This window comes from Ascaphus truei, chromosome 5, assembly GCF_040206685.1.
Source record: "Ascaphus truei isolate aAscTru1 chromosome 5, aAscTru1.hap1, whole genome shotgun sequence".
In the NCBI taxonomy this organism is placed as follows: Eukaryota; Metazoa; Chordata; class Amphibia; order Anura; family Ascaphidae; genus Ascaphus; species Ascaphus truei.
The window spans coordinates 257,082,123-257,094,932 of NC_134487.1; positions in this window are offsets into that span (position 1 = coordinate 257,082,123).

Sequence of the window (12,810 nt, forward strand, 5' to 3'; positions counted from 1 at the left end):
AGCTAGTGGTACCCCGGGAATATAGGCAGCAGTTATTGCGGGTAGCCCACTCCATTCCACTAGCGGGGCATCAGGGGGTCGCTAGGACGCGAGCCCGGCTGTTGCAGCGTTACTACTGGCTGGGGGCATCCAGTGAGGTGGCAGAGTTCTGCCGATCCTGTGATGCCTGCCAGCGAGTTGGTAAGGCAGGTGACCGAGTGAAGGCACCCCTGAACCCGTTACCGGTAATAGGGGAACCCTTTCAGCGGGTAGCTATGGACCTCGTGGGACCCCTCATGGTTCCCAGCTGGTCAGGAAAACGCTACATTCTCACGGTGGTGGATTTTGCCACCCGGTACCCTGAGGCAGTAGCGCTTGCCAGTATTGATGCTAGGGCAGTAGTTAAAGCTCTGTTAGCCATTTTTTCTAGGGTAGGTTTCCCTAGTGAGATCCTAACCGATCAGGGGTCGCAGTTCATGAGTGAATTGCTCCAGTGTCTCTGGGAGGCGTGCGGGGTGAAGCACCAGCGCACGACCCCTTACCACCCCCAAAGCAATGGACTATGTGAGAGGTTCAATGGTACCCTGAAGCAGATGCTGTGAACATTTATAGAGGCAGACGGAAAAGACTGGGAGATTCACCTGCAGCATTTGCTGTTTGCGTACCGAGAGGTGCCGCAAGAATCCACAGGCTTCTCTCCCTTTGAGCTGCTATATGGTCGCAGGGTACCGGGACCTTTGGACCTATTCCATGAGGGAGGGGAAGGGGAGACTACCACTACTGATGCATCTGTGCTTCAGTATGTGATAGATCTCAGAGACCGGTTAGAGATGCTCATGGGGTTGGCACAGGACAACCTTAGGGCTACTCAGACCAAGCAGAAGACTTGGTATGATCGGAATGCCCGTAGCAGAGAGTTCATCCCAGGACAGCAGGTACTTGTTCTCAAGCCCATTCGGGAGAACAAATTAGTGGCTGCATGGTCGGGACCGTATCCGGTACTGCGAAAGATGAACGAGTGCAACTATGTTGTACAAGTAGATGCTGAGACAGGGAGAAATAAGACTTATCACATCAACATGCTGAAGGAGTACATAGCACCGAGTGTGGCGTTGGTGCTGGCCATTTGCAGCCCACCGATGGGGGATCCGGCGAGCAATGCTCTGCCTGATCTCCTGGGGGAGGCTAGGCAGGGAGGTACCATAGAGCAGGTGGAGATAGGGACTCAGCTGAGTGTCAGGTAGAGAGAAGAAGCCAGGGTTATGCTAGAGAAGTATAGGGCTCTGTTTTCAGACAAGCCAGGGAAGACACACATTGCAGAACACCCAGTGCTGACAGGGGATCTGAGACCTCTGCATAAGCACGCTTATAGAGTGTCAGCAGAGGTGAAGGGCAGTATAGAGAGGGAGGTAGAAGAGATGCTGGCCCTTGGGGTAATTGTACCATCCAAGAGTCCTTGGGCTTGTCTGGTAATCCTGGTGCCTAAGAAGGACAGGACCACCCGGTTCTGTGTGGACTACCGGCAGCTCAATGCGGGAACGGTGTCAGATGCCTACCCCATGCCCCGCATGGATGAGTTGTTAGATGAACTTGCGGGGGCAAGGTATCTGACGACTATGGGTCTCAGTAAAGGGTACTGGCAGATCCTTTTGACCCAGGAGGCTAGAGAGAAGTCTGCATTTATTACCCCAAGTGGTCTCTATGAATTTCTAGTGATGCCATTCGGGATGAAAAATGCACCGGCTACCTTTCAACGCCTGGTCAATCGCTTGCTTGAAGGTATGTAAGGGTTTGCAAGGGCATACCTGGACGACATTGCTGTCTTTAGTAATTCGTGGGACTCACACTTAGTGAATGTAGCTGCGGTGCTAGCCAGGATTAGGGAAGCGGGACTCATGTTGAAACCCACCAAGTGCTTAGTAGGGATGGCAGAGGTATTGTACCTAGGGCACAGAGTGGGTGGCGGGCATCTTAAGCCAGAACCAGCTAAGGTGGAAGCAATAGTGCAGTGGCCCGTTCCCAAAACCAAGAAGCAAGTCATGGCTTTCCTAGGCATCGCAGGCTACTACAGAAAGTTTGTCCCTCAGTATAGCGCCATTGCTAAACCCCTGACTGACTTGACCCAGAAGTGACAGTCTGTGCTGGTAGTCTGGTCTCCTGCCTGTGAGGTATCTTTTCAGGCATTAAAGACTGCACTAGCCAGCGCTCCTATACTTGCTGCTTCAGACTATGCAAAAAAGTTCCTGGTGCAGACTGATGCCTCAGACTTTGGCATTGGTGCTGTACTCAGCCAACTGGGGGAGGAGGGCGATGAGCACCCGGTAGTATATCTAAGCCACAAACTGCTGCCCAGAGTGGTGGCATATGCCACCATTGAGAAGGAGTGTCTGGCCATAGTGTGGGCTCTAAAGAAGTTACAGCCTTATTTGTATGGCAGACATTTCACAGTAATAACTGACCACAATCCTTTGAGTTGGTTACAGAGGGTGTCGGGGGAAAATGCTAAACTTTTGCGCTGGAGTCTTGCCTTACAGGAGTGGAACTTCACCATCCAGCACAAGAAGGGAAGTGAGCATGGTAATGCTGATGGCCTTTCCCACCAGGACAGCCCTCAGGACTTACTAACTTCAAGAGCTGGCAGGTCAGCCCAGCCACCGGAAGGGGTGGTCAGGGCAGTCTTGCATCTTGAGTGGGGGAGGTGTGATGGAGAGGAAAGGGTTAATACCTGATTTGCAATGCATTACTGTTGTTGCCCTGTCCCCGCCAGTTTTATTCCCCATGTGCAGGACATTCCATGTCTGCGAGGGTAAAAGACATGATGCATTTCTTGCCATACCCTCTAACCAACACATGATAGAAGATCTTAAATGTAAGGCAGGAGGTATTTTTTTTAAGTCTAAGCAGGAATTACTTGGACATCCAGCTATGATATGGGTGAATGAGCTTCGGAAATTTTATGACCAAGCCTGAAAGGGTTGTAATTATTTTTATGATGGAGCCTCAAAAGGCTCCCACAGATTTAGAGTCCCCCTGTCTAAAAGAGTGTCAATTATGAAAAGACCCAGAGACCCATAATGTATACAATACTGACATACTGATGCACAGTAGATGTCAGGCTATTGACACCTTTAAGACAGAGACCAGACACAGTGGCCCGGTATTAGGAACTGTGGGTCACTTGGCTATTCGTGGTTTTTTTTGTTCCCACGAGGGGATTAGATCCACATGTTAAAGATAGCTTTGGGCAGTCTATAAATGTGGCTTCCCAATTATTCCCAGTGTGATTCCTGAATTTTAATCCATGATGTAAAGATGCAAGACTTTGTTCCAGTACAGCAGCAACCAGTCCAGGGGTGAAGGGGTTAATAACCACATAACCACAGGACTTTTAAAACCAAGGCTGCATTTCTTGCACTGGCAAGCAAAGGACAATTTATTTCGTTCCAAGGACAATTTATTTAATTTCCTGATCCCAGTGAGTATGGTTTTAAGTGTATTCTGCAGATGTCGTGTGTTTGTCTATTAAGGAAATAAATCACAATTTATTTTGCAACTTGTTCTGTTCAATCAAGTACCGAGAAATATAAATGTGTTGATAAAAGTTGATGTCATCGTGACACCAATCCACTTGCAATTTGGGATGCGACTAATTTTAGGTGCACTCTGACAACAAAAAATTAATTAATGTCCCCCATATATAGCAATCCAGATTTCGCTCCAGGTTTAACTATTGGAGACTTTCTAATTTGGAAACAGAGGGGTTTTTTCGACTCAAAGATCTGGAGGGTAGAAATAGCATCAAAACATTCGAATAAATTAAGTCCGAAAAGAACATGCCACATTCAGAATTCTTTATATTCCTCCAGATCAGAGCATTTTACAACAAATTTATGCCACATCCCCAATTGACAAAGTTTGAGAAACTTTGTATACAGTATTAAAAACAGAAACTAGGGGACTAATTTCACGTTTATACAGAGAGGTGGTCTGTTCGGGAATAGCATACTCAAAGAAACTGAGTTACATGTCACAGTGGGAACAGGACCTAGGGGAGACTCTAGAAGACAGGGATTGGACAACAATAGTTACAGCTGCAGCTAAGAGTTCAATATGTATGACGTTAAGGGAGAACGCGTATAAAGTGTTAATGAGGTGGTAGCTGACCCCTATTAAATTATCTACATTTTCCCAGGATACTTCCGATTGTGGCCAAAGCCATGTGGAGGTGAGGCAGATCTCTTACACATACTGTGGTCCTGCCCTTGGGTGTTTCCCACCTGGGAACAAATTAAAGATTGGCTTCAGAGGATGTTACGCCTCACAATCCCATTAGACCCCTGGTTGTTCTTTCGCAACAGACGAGTAGAGGGGATCCCCAGAACACAGGGTAAATTTATAGCGCATTTCGCAGCAGCAACAAAGTTTGTGATCACAGCACTATGGAAACAGACGGAAATTCCAACTATTCCAGCAATCAGAAACAGAATTTGGTTTGTATGCCAGATGGAAAAACTAACAAGTTTGGTTAATTATACTGGCGCTACATTTCTAAAAGTCTGGACAATGTGGCTAGCACAAACAGACATCCCAGGGGTGGATGGTACTACAATTGGGCTTTGATAGTCCCGGAAAAACGTTTTCTGCTAGCCTAAAAGGGGCAGGCAATAGTCAGAAGAGGCAACGGGTAGTCCTTTGGCTAGAGATCAGTGAGTCGGGCCACGTGGGAGGCGTACTCTGGAAGAGGATACGCTTTGCTCAAGAGCTGGAGAAGCAGGGGATTAGTCTGACTCCCCCCCCCAACCCACCCCTCCATCCTCTTCCACCCCTCCATCCTCTTCCACCCCTCCTGGTTTAGGTTCAAATTTTTTTTTATTTTTCTTTTAACAAGCCTGATTATCATTTCTATATGTATATTATTTGTACAACAGTTGTGATTATGAATATGAAACTATGCACTGATACATATCAAGAACTTCAATAGAATTAGAGTTATATAAAAAAAAAACAATTTGTACAGTAGGATTTCTCACTAGATTACTAAAAGTACCAGTCATGGAGCATGTACGATTGATTGTTAGAGGATATGAGTGACCCGGTTTCAACACATTTTCTCCAATGTCCATTAGGTTCTTCAAATTCATTCAAATGCATAGCTTTGGAACATGTCCATGTCCCCAAATGGGGTGGTAATAATGTTAAATTACTCTACCAGAGAGAGGCATTCTAGATCTTTACCCTTAAAACTTTGCAGCCACACGGTCTAAATAGACAATGGGACTTACAGTATTTTATTTGAGTTCACATATTGTATATGTTTCTTTATTTGATGAGTTTTATGATTAGATTCTTGTCAATAATTTCTTGCCATACATACAGAGATACCATTGTGTTCATTGCTGCTTCGTTTTAGTATTTGCTGTATATCAAAGTTTATTAATAGTTTGATACATAGTTGTCTATAATATATTTCTACATTACTTCTTTTATTATTACTGTCATCGTTATTTACTTTAAGGTTATCCTCTTACAATATCATGGCCATTAATCTGTATATTAACACTTTAAAGAAAAATATATCATAATTGCTCATATTATGATCTACAGTACTTCAGCTACTGGGATTCCGCAGAATTTTCAAACATCTAGATCAGGGGTGGGTAACCTATTTTTCAATGTAGCCACAGGTGTGGCGAATTAGAAGTGAAAATAGCCACACCATGCAAAAATTTAGTTATTTTGTTGCGCATGCAAAAATTTAAAACAACACAGTGTGTGTGTGTGTATACATATATATATATATACACACGTGCGCACACACACACACACACACACACACACACACACACACACACACACACACACACACACACACACACACACACACACACACACACACACACACACACACACACACACACACACACACACACACACACACACACACACACACACACACACACACACACACACATCTATTAATGATATCTCTATTTATTATTTCATCTAGGTAAAGAGTTTAGATTACTAACCATCAAGATTCATCCTTTCCATTACCATCTTTTAATAGATAATGAATGCTCTTATAATGTATTTAATACTAACTAATCATTTCTATATATATAATACGGTATGAATTTATCAATCATTTTATTTAATTCATTGTATAAATTTGTAGTAAAGTTATAGTAAAACAAATTAATTTATAGGTAAAACTTATGCTTTTGTAATATATGTCGTTTATAATATGAGTTTATTTTATATTATGGTTTTTTTATTTTATTGTTATTTGTATTCACATAAATTTATGTAGTCTATGTATAACTTTATCATCTAACTTCTTATATATATCATGTCCTTGTATATACTCTGCTATTAGGCTAAACCACCCAGCACAGATGTTCTTTATATAATTGTAATTGATCTAGGTTGACTGGTATTTACATATTTTATTGGATCGCATTAGTATAAATATCCAGTCAACACTACCAATGTTTATCCCCTGATGAAATCCGCTGAGACGGAGGAAACGCGTAGGGTCACGTGGTACAGGAAACTACGGTGGCCAAGCAGCTCAAGCTCCAGAGCACAGACGTCAGTTCCTGCATCCTGCTACTCGATCGGTGGGTGATTGAATACAGCCAGAAACATCTACCATCCCTGCAGAGGAGAAAGGTTGTACCGGCAGCATATCCCACAGCAGGGCTGATTCACAGCAGCCACAATTGTATGCAGATGGAAGACTTCTGAAACTTGGACGTCAGCGTGGTGCATGGGCTTGTCCCACAAATTGCTTATTTTAAACTGACAAAGTGTGAGTTGGCAATCGTCTGTTCATGTTAATTAAAACCTTTTAAATCTGAATTTACACTAGGATCGTGCGCTTTTTCTTTCTTCTTTTTTTCTTAGGTATCGTTGGGAGGTTGGTGATCCCAAGAATTAAGCTGCCCAGGACTTCTAATTCATTTTTAAGGATTTGTATGGACATCATTTTATATTGATTATATTTTTGTCAACAATACAAAAGAGACTTACACACAATTTTTATAGGTATTTTTTCTTTTTTATTGTTTTTGTTGCCAAAATACATTTTTTATATTTTTCATATTTTCCATTTTTTATATATTGTTTCACAATTTTGTTTATTCATTTTTTATTTGCAATTTGCTTGGTTTCCTGATAATCTAGATACATTGACCTATATCTGTGCTGGGTATATCATCCTGCAGTGTGAGGTCTGTTTTGCAGGGTTATAGGTGTATGCTAATAAGGGCGCTGTCTTTTATTTTCATATATATATATATATATATATATATATATATATATATATATATATATATACACACACACACACACATACACACCCCAACATACCTGCGCCAGGAGGGGAGACAGGAGAGAGGGAACCAGCGCTACCAAAATCAGTGGAGGAGGGGCAGTTTAGAAGAGCGAGCAAGGAGGAGAGACAGGACAGAGGGAACCAACAAATTGTTCAATCAGGCAGTCGGGGGAACGGAGCAGCAGCGGGCAAATTTTTAAAATGGAATGATACCTGGGTTCCCCTCCACAGCGCTTGCGCAACTGGTCAATCGGCTTCCATAACTCCCCCACCCCCCCTGATGCGGCGCCGTGAAGGTGAGAGAGGCAGATTGACAGCGGAGTGCTTCTCCGCATGGGGTCTGCACAGCTAGGCTGTGCAGGACACAGAACGGAGTTCTTGGAGGGAGAAGGTAGGGCTAGACTAGATCAATATTAAATTCGCCACACTTAGCCTGCCAATTCGCCACAAGTGGCGAATGGCGATAGGGTTGCCTACCTCGGATCTAGATGATTGAACATACGGGTCCAGGTGGAGAGCTCAATTATACCTTTTCATTGGACAGGTGTTAATTGCATCATGATCATTTCTTACACTCAGCTATGTCTGATTCTTTTGTAATCCATGTGTCTATATATTATTTTCTGATCTGTAGTAATCCTTGAGGAACCACCACTTAGGCGTGAAATGCATGGACGTTTTATTTATTTTTCCAGAGACTGCTATTTTTGTGTAAGTTCTAATAAAACCTATTTGACATTTTTCACTCACCTGTGTTCCTGGGCTACTTTTTACTGTTATTTTCACTACTGCTGATCCGGATCTCTTCTGTTTCTGCAGTTCATCTTGGTCTAATCAGTTAATGACCGTGTACGGTACTGTATACTGTATACTGTAAGGGAGGGAATACCATGATGAAGCACGCTTTACGTGTGAAACGCATTGAGGTTCTCTCAGTGTATGTCACCACATTGTTAATCACAGATGCTCCTGGAAGTTCTTGTTCTGGATCATCAGTCTGGGGACCTGGTGTACTGTACCTGGTAACTGCTGAATTTCATCAACGGTCCACAGGATGCCCTTTTCTTTATGGAGACCCATGTAATTTGATGAATTATACATTTTGGAAGCTACATGTGTTATCTAAATATATTTTTATAATACTTATCCCTGGTGTACTTTGTCTTTATTTCTTATTATGTCTTGGGATCCGGCTAGATGTTAAGATGTTATTGCGGGTGAACGGAGTACACACTCATGATTGAAACTGGAAGGGGATATTTGCTGATACTTTTGGACAGCTACAAAGAGCTGCACCAAGAGTATTCACATTTTGGGACTATTTTTTTTTTACTGATATATAAAATGCCGGTGCAAGGGTATTCAGCACCACAGTTGAGCCTTCAGCCCTCCTCTCTCTCACCTTCCCTCCTCATCCTCTCTCCCTCTTATCACCCCTCTTCATCCTCTCTCTCATCCGCCTCTTCATCTTCTCTCTCACCCCCTCTTCCTCCACTCGCACGCTCCCTCCTACTCCTCCTATAATACCCTCCTTCCTCCTCACTCACCATCCCTCCTCCTCCTCTTATCCTCCTTCCTCCTTCTCTCTCACCCTCCCTCCTCCTTCTCTCTCACCCTCCATTCTCCTTCTCTCTCTAACCCTCCATCCTCCTCTTCCTCTGTCATCCCTACTCCTTGTGAGGATTGGACCTCGGCCCTGCCCCCGTGATGCGTCACATGACGGGATGGGTGTTATGCTGTCAGTTGGGGGGACACCACACGGATTGGTCTTAGGCCCCGCGAAGTCGCGGGTGACGCTTCTCGTGCAAGCGCCACATTCCCACTACCAGGACGGGACCTAGGCTTCGCCCCCGTACCATGTCCCATAACACAGAAGAGGGCACTCCTGTTCACAATCCACACTGGCGCCTTGTCCCCAGGGACATGCGAGGTGTTAACAACATCAAAGACTCCACACCTTCGGTGCACTCCGCCCCTGTCACTGTACAACCTATTTGTAATTATTCATGACTCATTGCCTGGTGGAGAATAATCCAGTTGATACTACAATAATGTGAAGCTACAATAAATATACATATATTTTTACATTATGCATAGAGGCATCAGGCCTGAGCATTTCCAATCATGGGACAGACCTGGTGCCCTCCTCCTAGCTGTACTTAAGGGCAGTGCCACCCCAAATTGGGCAGTGCCTCTACCTACTTGAGAGGGGCAGGTACAGCCAAGAGCCTGATTATTGGGCTTTCTCTGGTCCTCTTCCCTCTGAGGGAGAGTGAGTGTGTACCATGCAACTGCCCCTGCTAGAGGGGCAGGGAAGAGCTGGGACTGCTGCGGGTGCCATTGGCCCATAGTGAAGGTCCAGGGACCATCCTTCAGGGAGTAGCTGACAGTTGCTGCATTGGGCAGACCCTGCTGTGTACTGTGCTGCACAGAGAAAGACAATAAACCATTCCTGTTATTATACCTCCAGCCTGGTGTGTGATCTTACTGGGGGAAGAGGTAATCGGTTCTACCATGGGAGATCATATTCATTTCCCTTGAGCCTACGGCAGATGGAGGTGCTGCACTGCTAGAGAACTATGTGGGTAATGTACCCCAGAAACCTGATCCTGTGTCCCCACTACCATCGGCGGACGACTCAGCCCTCCTGTTGCACCACATACGTAGTAATGGCCATATCTCCCACCGAGTGGGGGAAACACCGTTACACACACACAATATATATATATATATATATATATATATATATATATATATATATATATATATATATATATATATATATATATATATATTATGGGTAATATAAAAGTCTGAGACACATCAAGAGATGCATCTGATAATGTGTCATTAAGTTCATGTTATAATCTGTAGAATGTTTTTTAGTGATTCAAATACATTTAGGAAATGTTTGTCAGTCCTAATATGATATGGTATATATTATTTACTGCAATACGTTTGGGCGTACATACAATAATATTTCAATATGTATCCAACAATAATTACAAAGTGACATAAATAGTGAACATAACCTTTATTCACAGTTACATCACTGTATGAGAACAATAGCTGTTAAGAAAATTGTAATTTCTGACCCAAAAGAAAAAATAAGTAAAGAATTCATCTCTTCCTCTTCTTGCCAGAGGAAGGTACAGGTTCACTCACCCCCTTGTGAGTGGTCTGCCACGCCTAAAGGTTGCTGTAGACACTTGGTCAGGAGGCAGAGTAGGGGATTCTACAGAGGGAGGAGGTGGAGTGGCAATATTGAATGACACATATTGAATGGTATACTCAAAGAATCAACAGGGCACAATGGACTTGTATGCAAAAACGTGTGGTTAATTAGCCATGAAATCCAATGTTTCAGCTGCCAAGCAGCCTTTATCAAGGTGAGGGCTACAGACAATACAAATATTCCATAACTATACATAAAGCAATCACCGTCCTTGCCTGACTTCAGCTGCACAGGGCGCTATCACAGCCCCATGTGAAGTCACGACGCTGGCGCCACACCAACCAGGCACATAGCATGACATCAGATAATCGGTGCCACATCACTAAAAGAGGAGGCTACAGCTGCGGCCGCCTTTACCCTATTGCGGCCGTAGCGGCGCAACTCTGATAACCGTGGGCAGATGAAGTATGTTTCTTTTTTCCGGAGTATACAGTATTGCGGTAATTTAGCGCTCGTAATATTAGCATTTTATTAGCGCTGTCTGCAATACTGCAATACCGTCTAAAAACTCAGGGGGGCGTTCGCGAGCTATTGTCTTCAAAGTCTAATACTTTAGTAGTTCAACCTACGTCAGTACACAATCTGCGTGTGTGCATGCAGTAATTGTAAATTTGCATATTTAAACATGCATGTGCAGTGCTGTATGTCTCATTTGAAAATTGTTGAAACGCATAGGCGTGTACTGTAACAGTATCACATTTCGGCATATACAGCGCTCTCCCCTCGCTCGCCTCCGCACACACACAGGATAATTTACTGCACTGCAGTATTTCAACTTCTTATCTTATCTACTCTTCAGTACACCTCTCCACACCATTCCTTTGAATGTGTGTCTTTCTGGTTTCAATAACATTCCTTCTTGATAGCTGATGATTACTGCGCATGCGTCTGTAACTTCACCACTGCTTGCTTGCGAAGTTCAAGAGTGAGTGACCCCCCCAAAAAAAAATTTTCTCCTCATTTTTTATTTTTTTATTTTCTCCACAAGCCTGCCTAAACCATCTTGATATTACGATATTCAATCTGTGCTGTAGCTTTTGACTGCGACACTGCGTTTGACTGCACATGGTTGATTTGTGTGCTTTTTATGTATTTGGGGGTGTTGGGATCAAATTATTATGATGACCTGCCATTTCAAAATATGTCATTTCTTTGAACTACAGTACAGCTAATCCTTCATGCAGCTGTACCCTGTACCCCCCTCCTCCATGAACACAAACAAGGCTCGCTCAAGTATTTGAACCTCTTATCGACAGACACCTCTCCCGAACCATTCCGTTTCTAAAGCTTGTCATTGTGTTTTTAATCGTCTGTCCCTAGCTGAGCATCACCTCTCTGCGCCTGTGTGCCTAATTTTCCTATAGTTGGCTTTGAGTCACCTCTCTGTAATCCTCTTTGGGATGGGAGCTAACTGATGATTACTGCGCATGACTCACCCATCCACCCCCAACCCTTTGAGGCTTTGTTTACGGTAATGCTTGTGATAATCCCTTCTCGAATTTGATAGGTAAATCTGATTTGCACAGCACTGTGAAATTGAGAGTTAAAAAAAACATAATCTGATTCATGTTTTTGATGCAGTAAGTTACCACTTTTTGTCATTCTTTCTTTTTCTTTGGTGTAGGGGGGGGGTCAATGAACAAAAAATACAAATATACAAATAATCATGAATAATACAAAATGCAGTCTTTATTCAATTCTTCTGTCAGATGAAAATTGAGGGCCGGTGGATAACCATGAATAATGCACATTAATAATAATATTAATTAATAATATATAATATATAATAATAATAATAATAATAATATATATATATATATATATATATATATATATAATATCAATTTTTCAGTCTTTATCTTCTTCCTCATTCTGTGTACAGTACAGTAGTTCATTGAGAGAGGGGAGGTTTTGTGTACATCATGACTGCAGTTTAATTACACTTAACTGTACAAAAAGTTCACTAACTTTACACGATAGCCCCCCCCCCTCTCCCCCAGTCCATCCTTTTTTTCTGAAAAGACAAGAAAGCAAAAAATTAGTGCAGTTATGTGCATACTGTATTATGGCATTGTGTGCTGTATAGTACTGTCAAACTAGTCCATACTGAAACTACTGTATACTGTAACTTCTGTTAAATACTTTGCAACCAGATTGCTGGTGCTGCTCTCTCAGGAAAGTAAAAAATTAATCAGTTAGGTGCATATTATGGCATTGTGTACTGTATAGCTACTACATATTGGACTACAGTATGCAATTA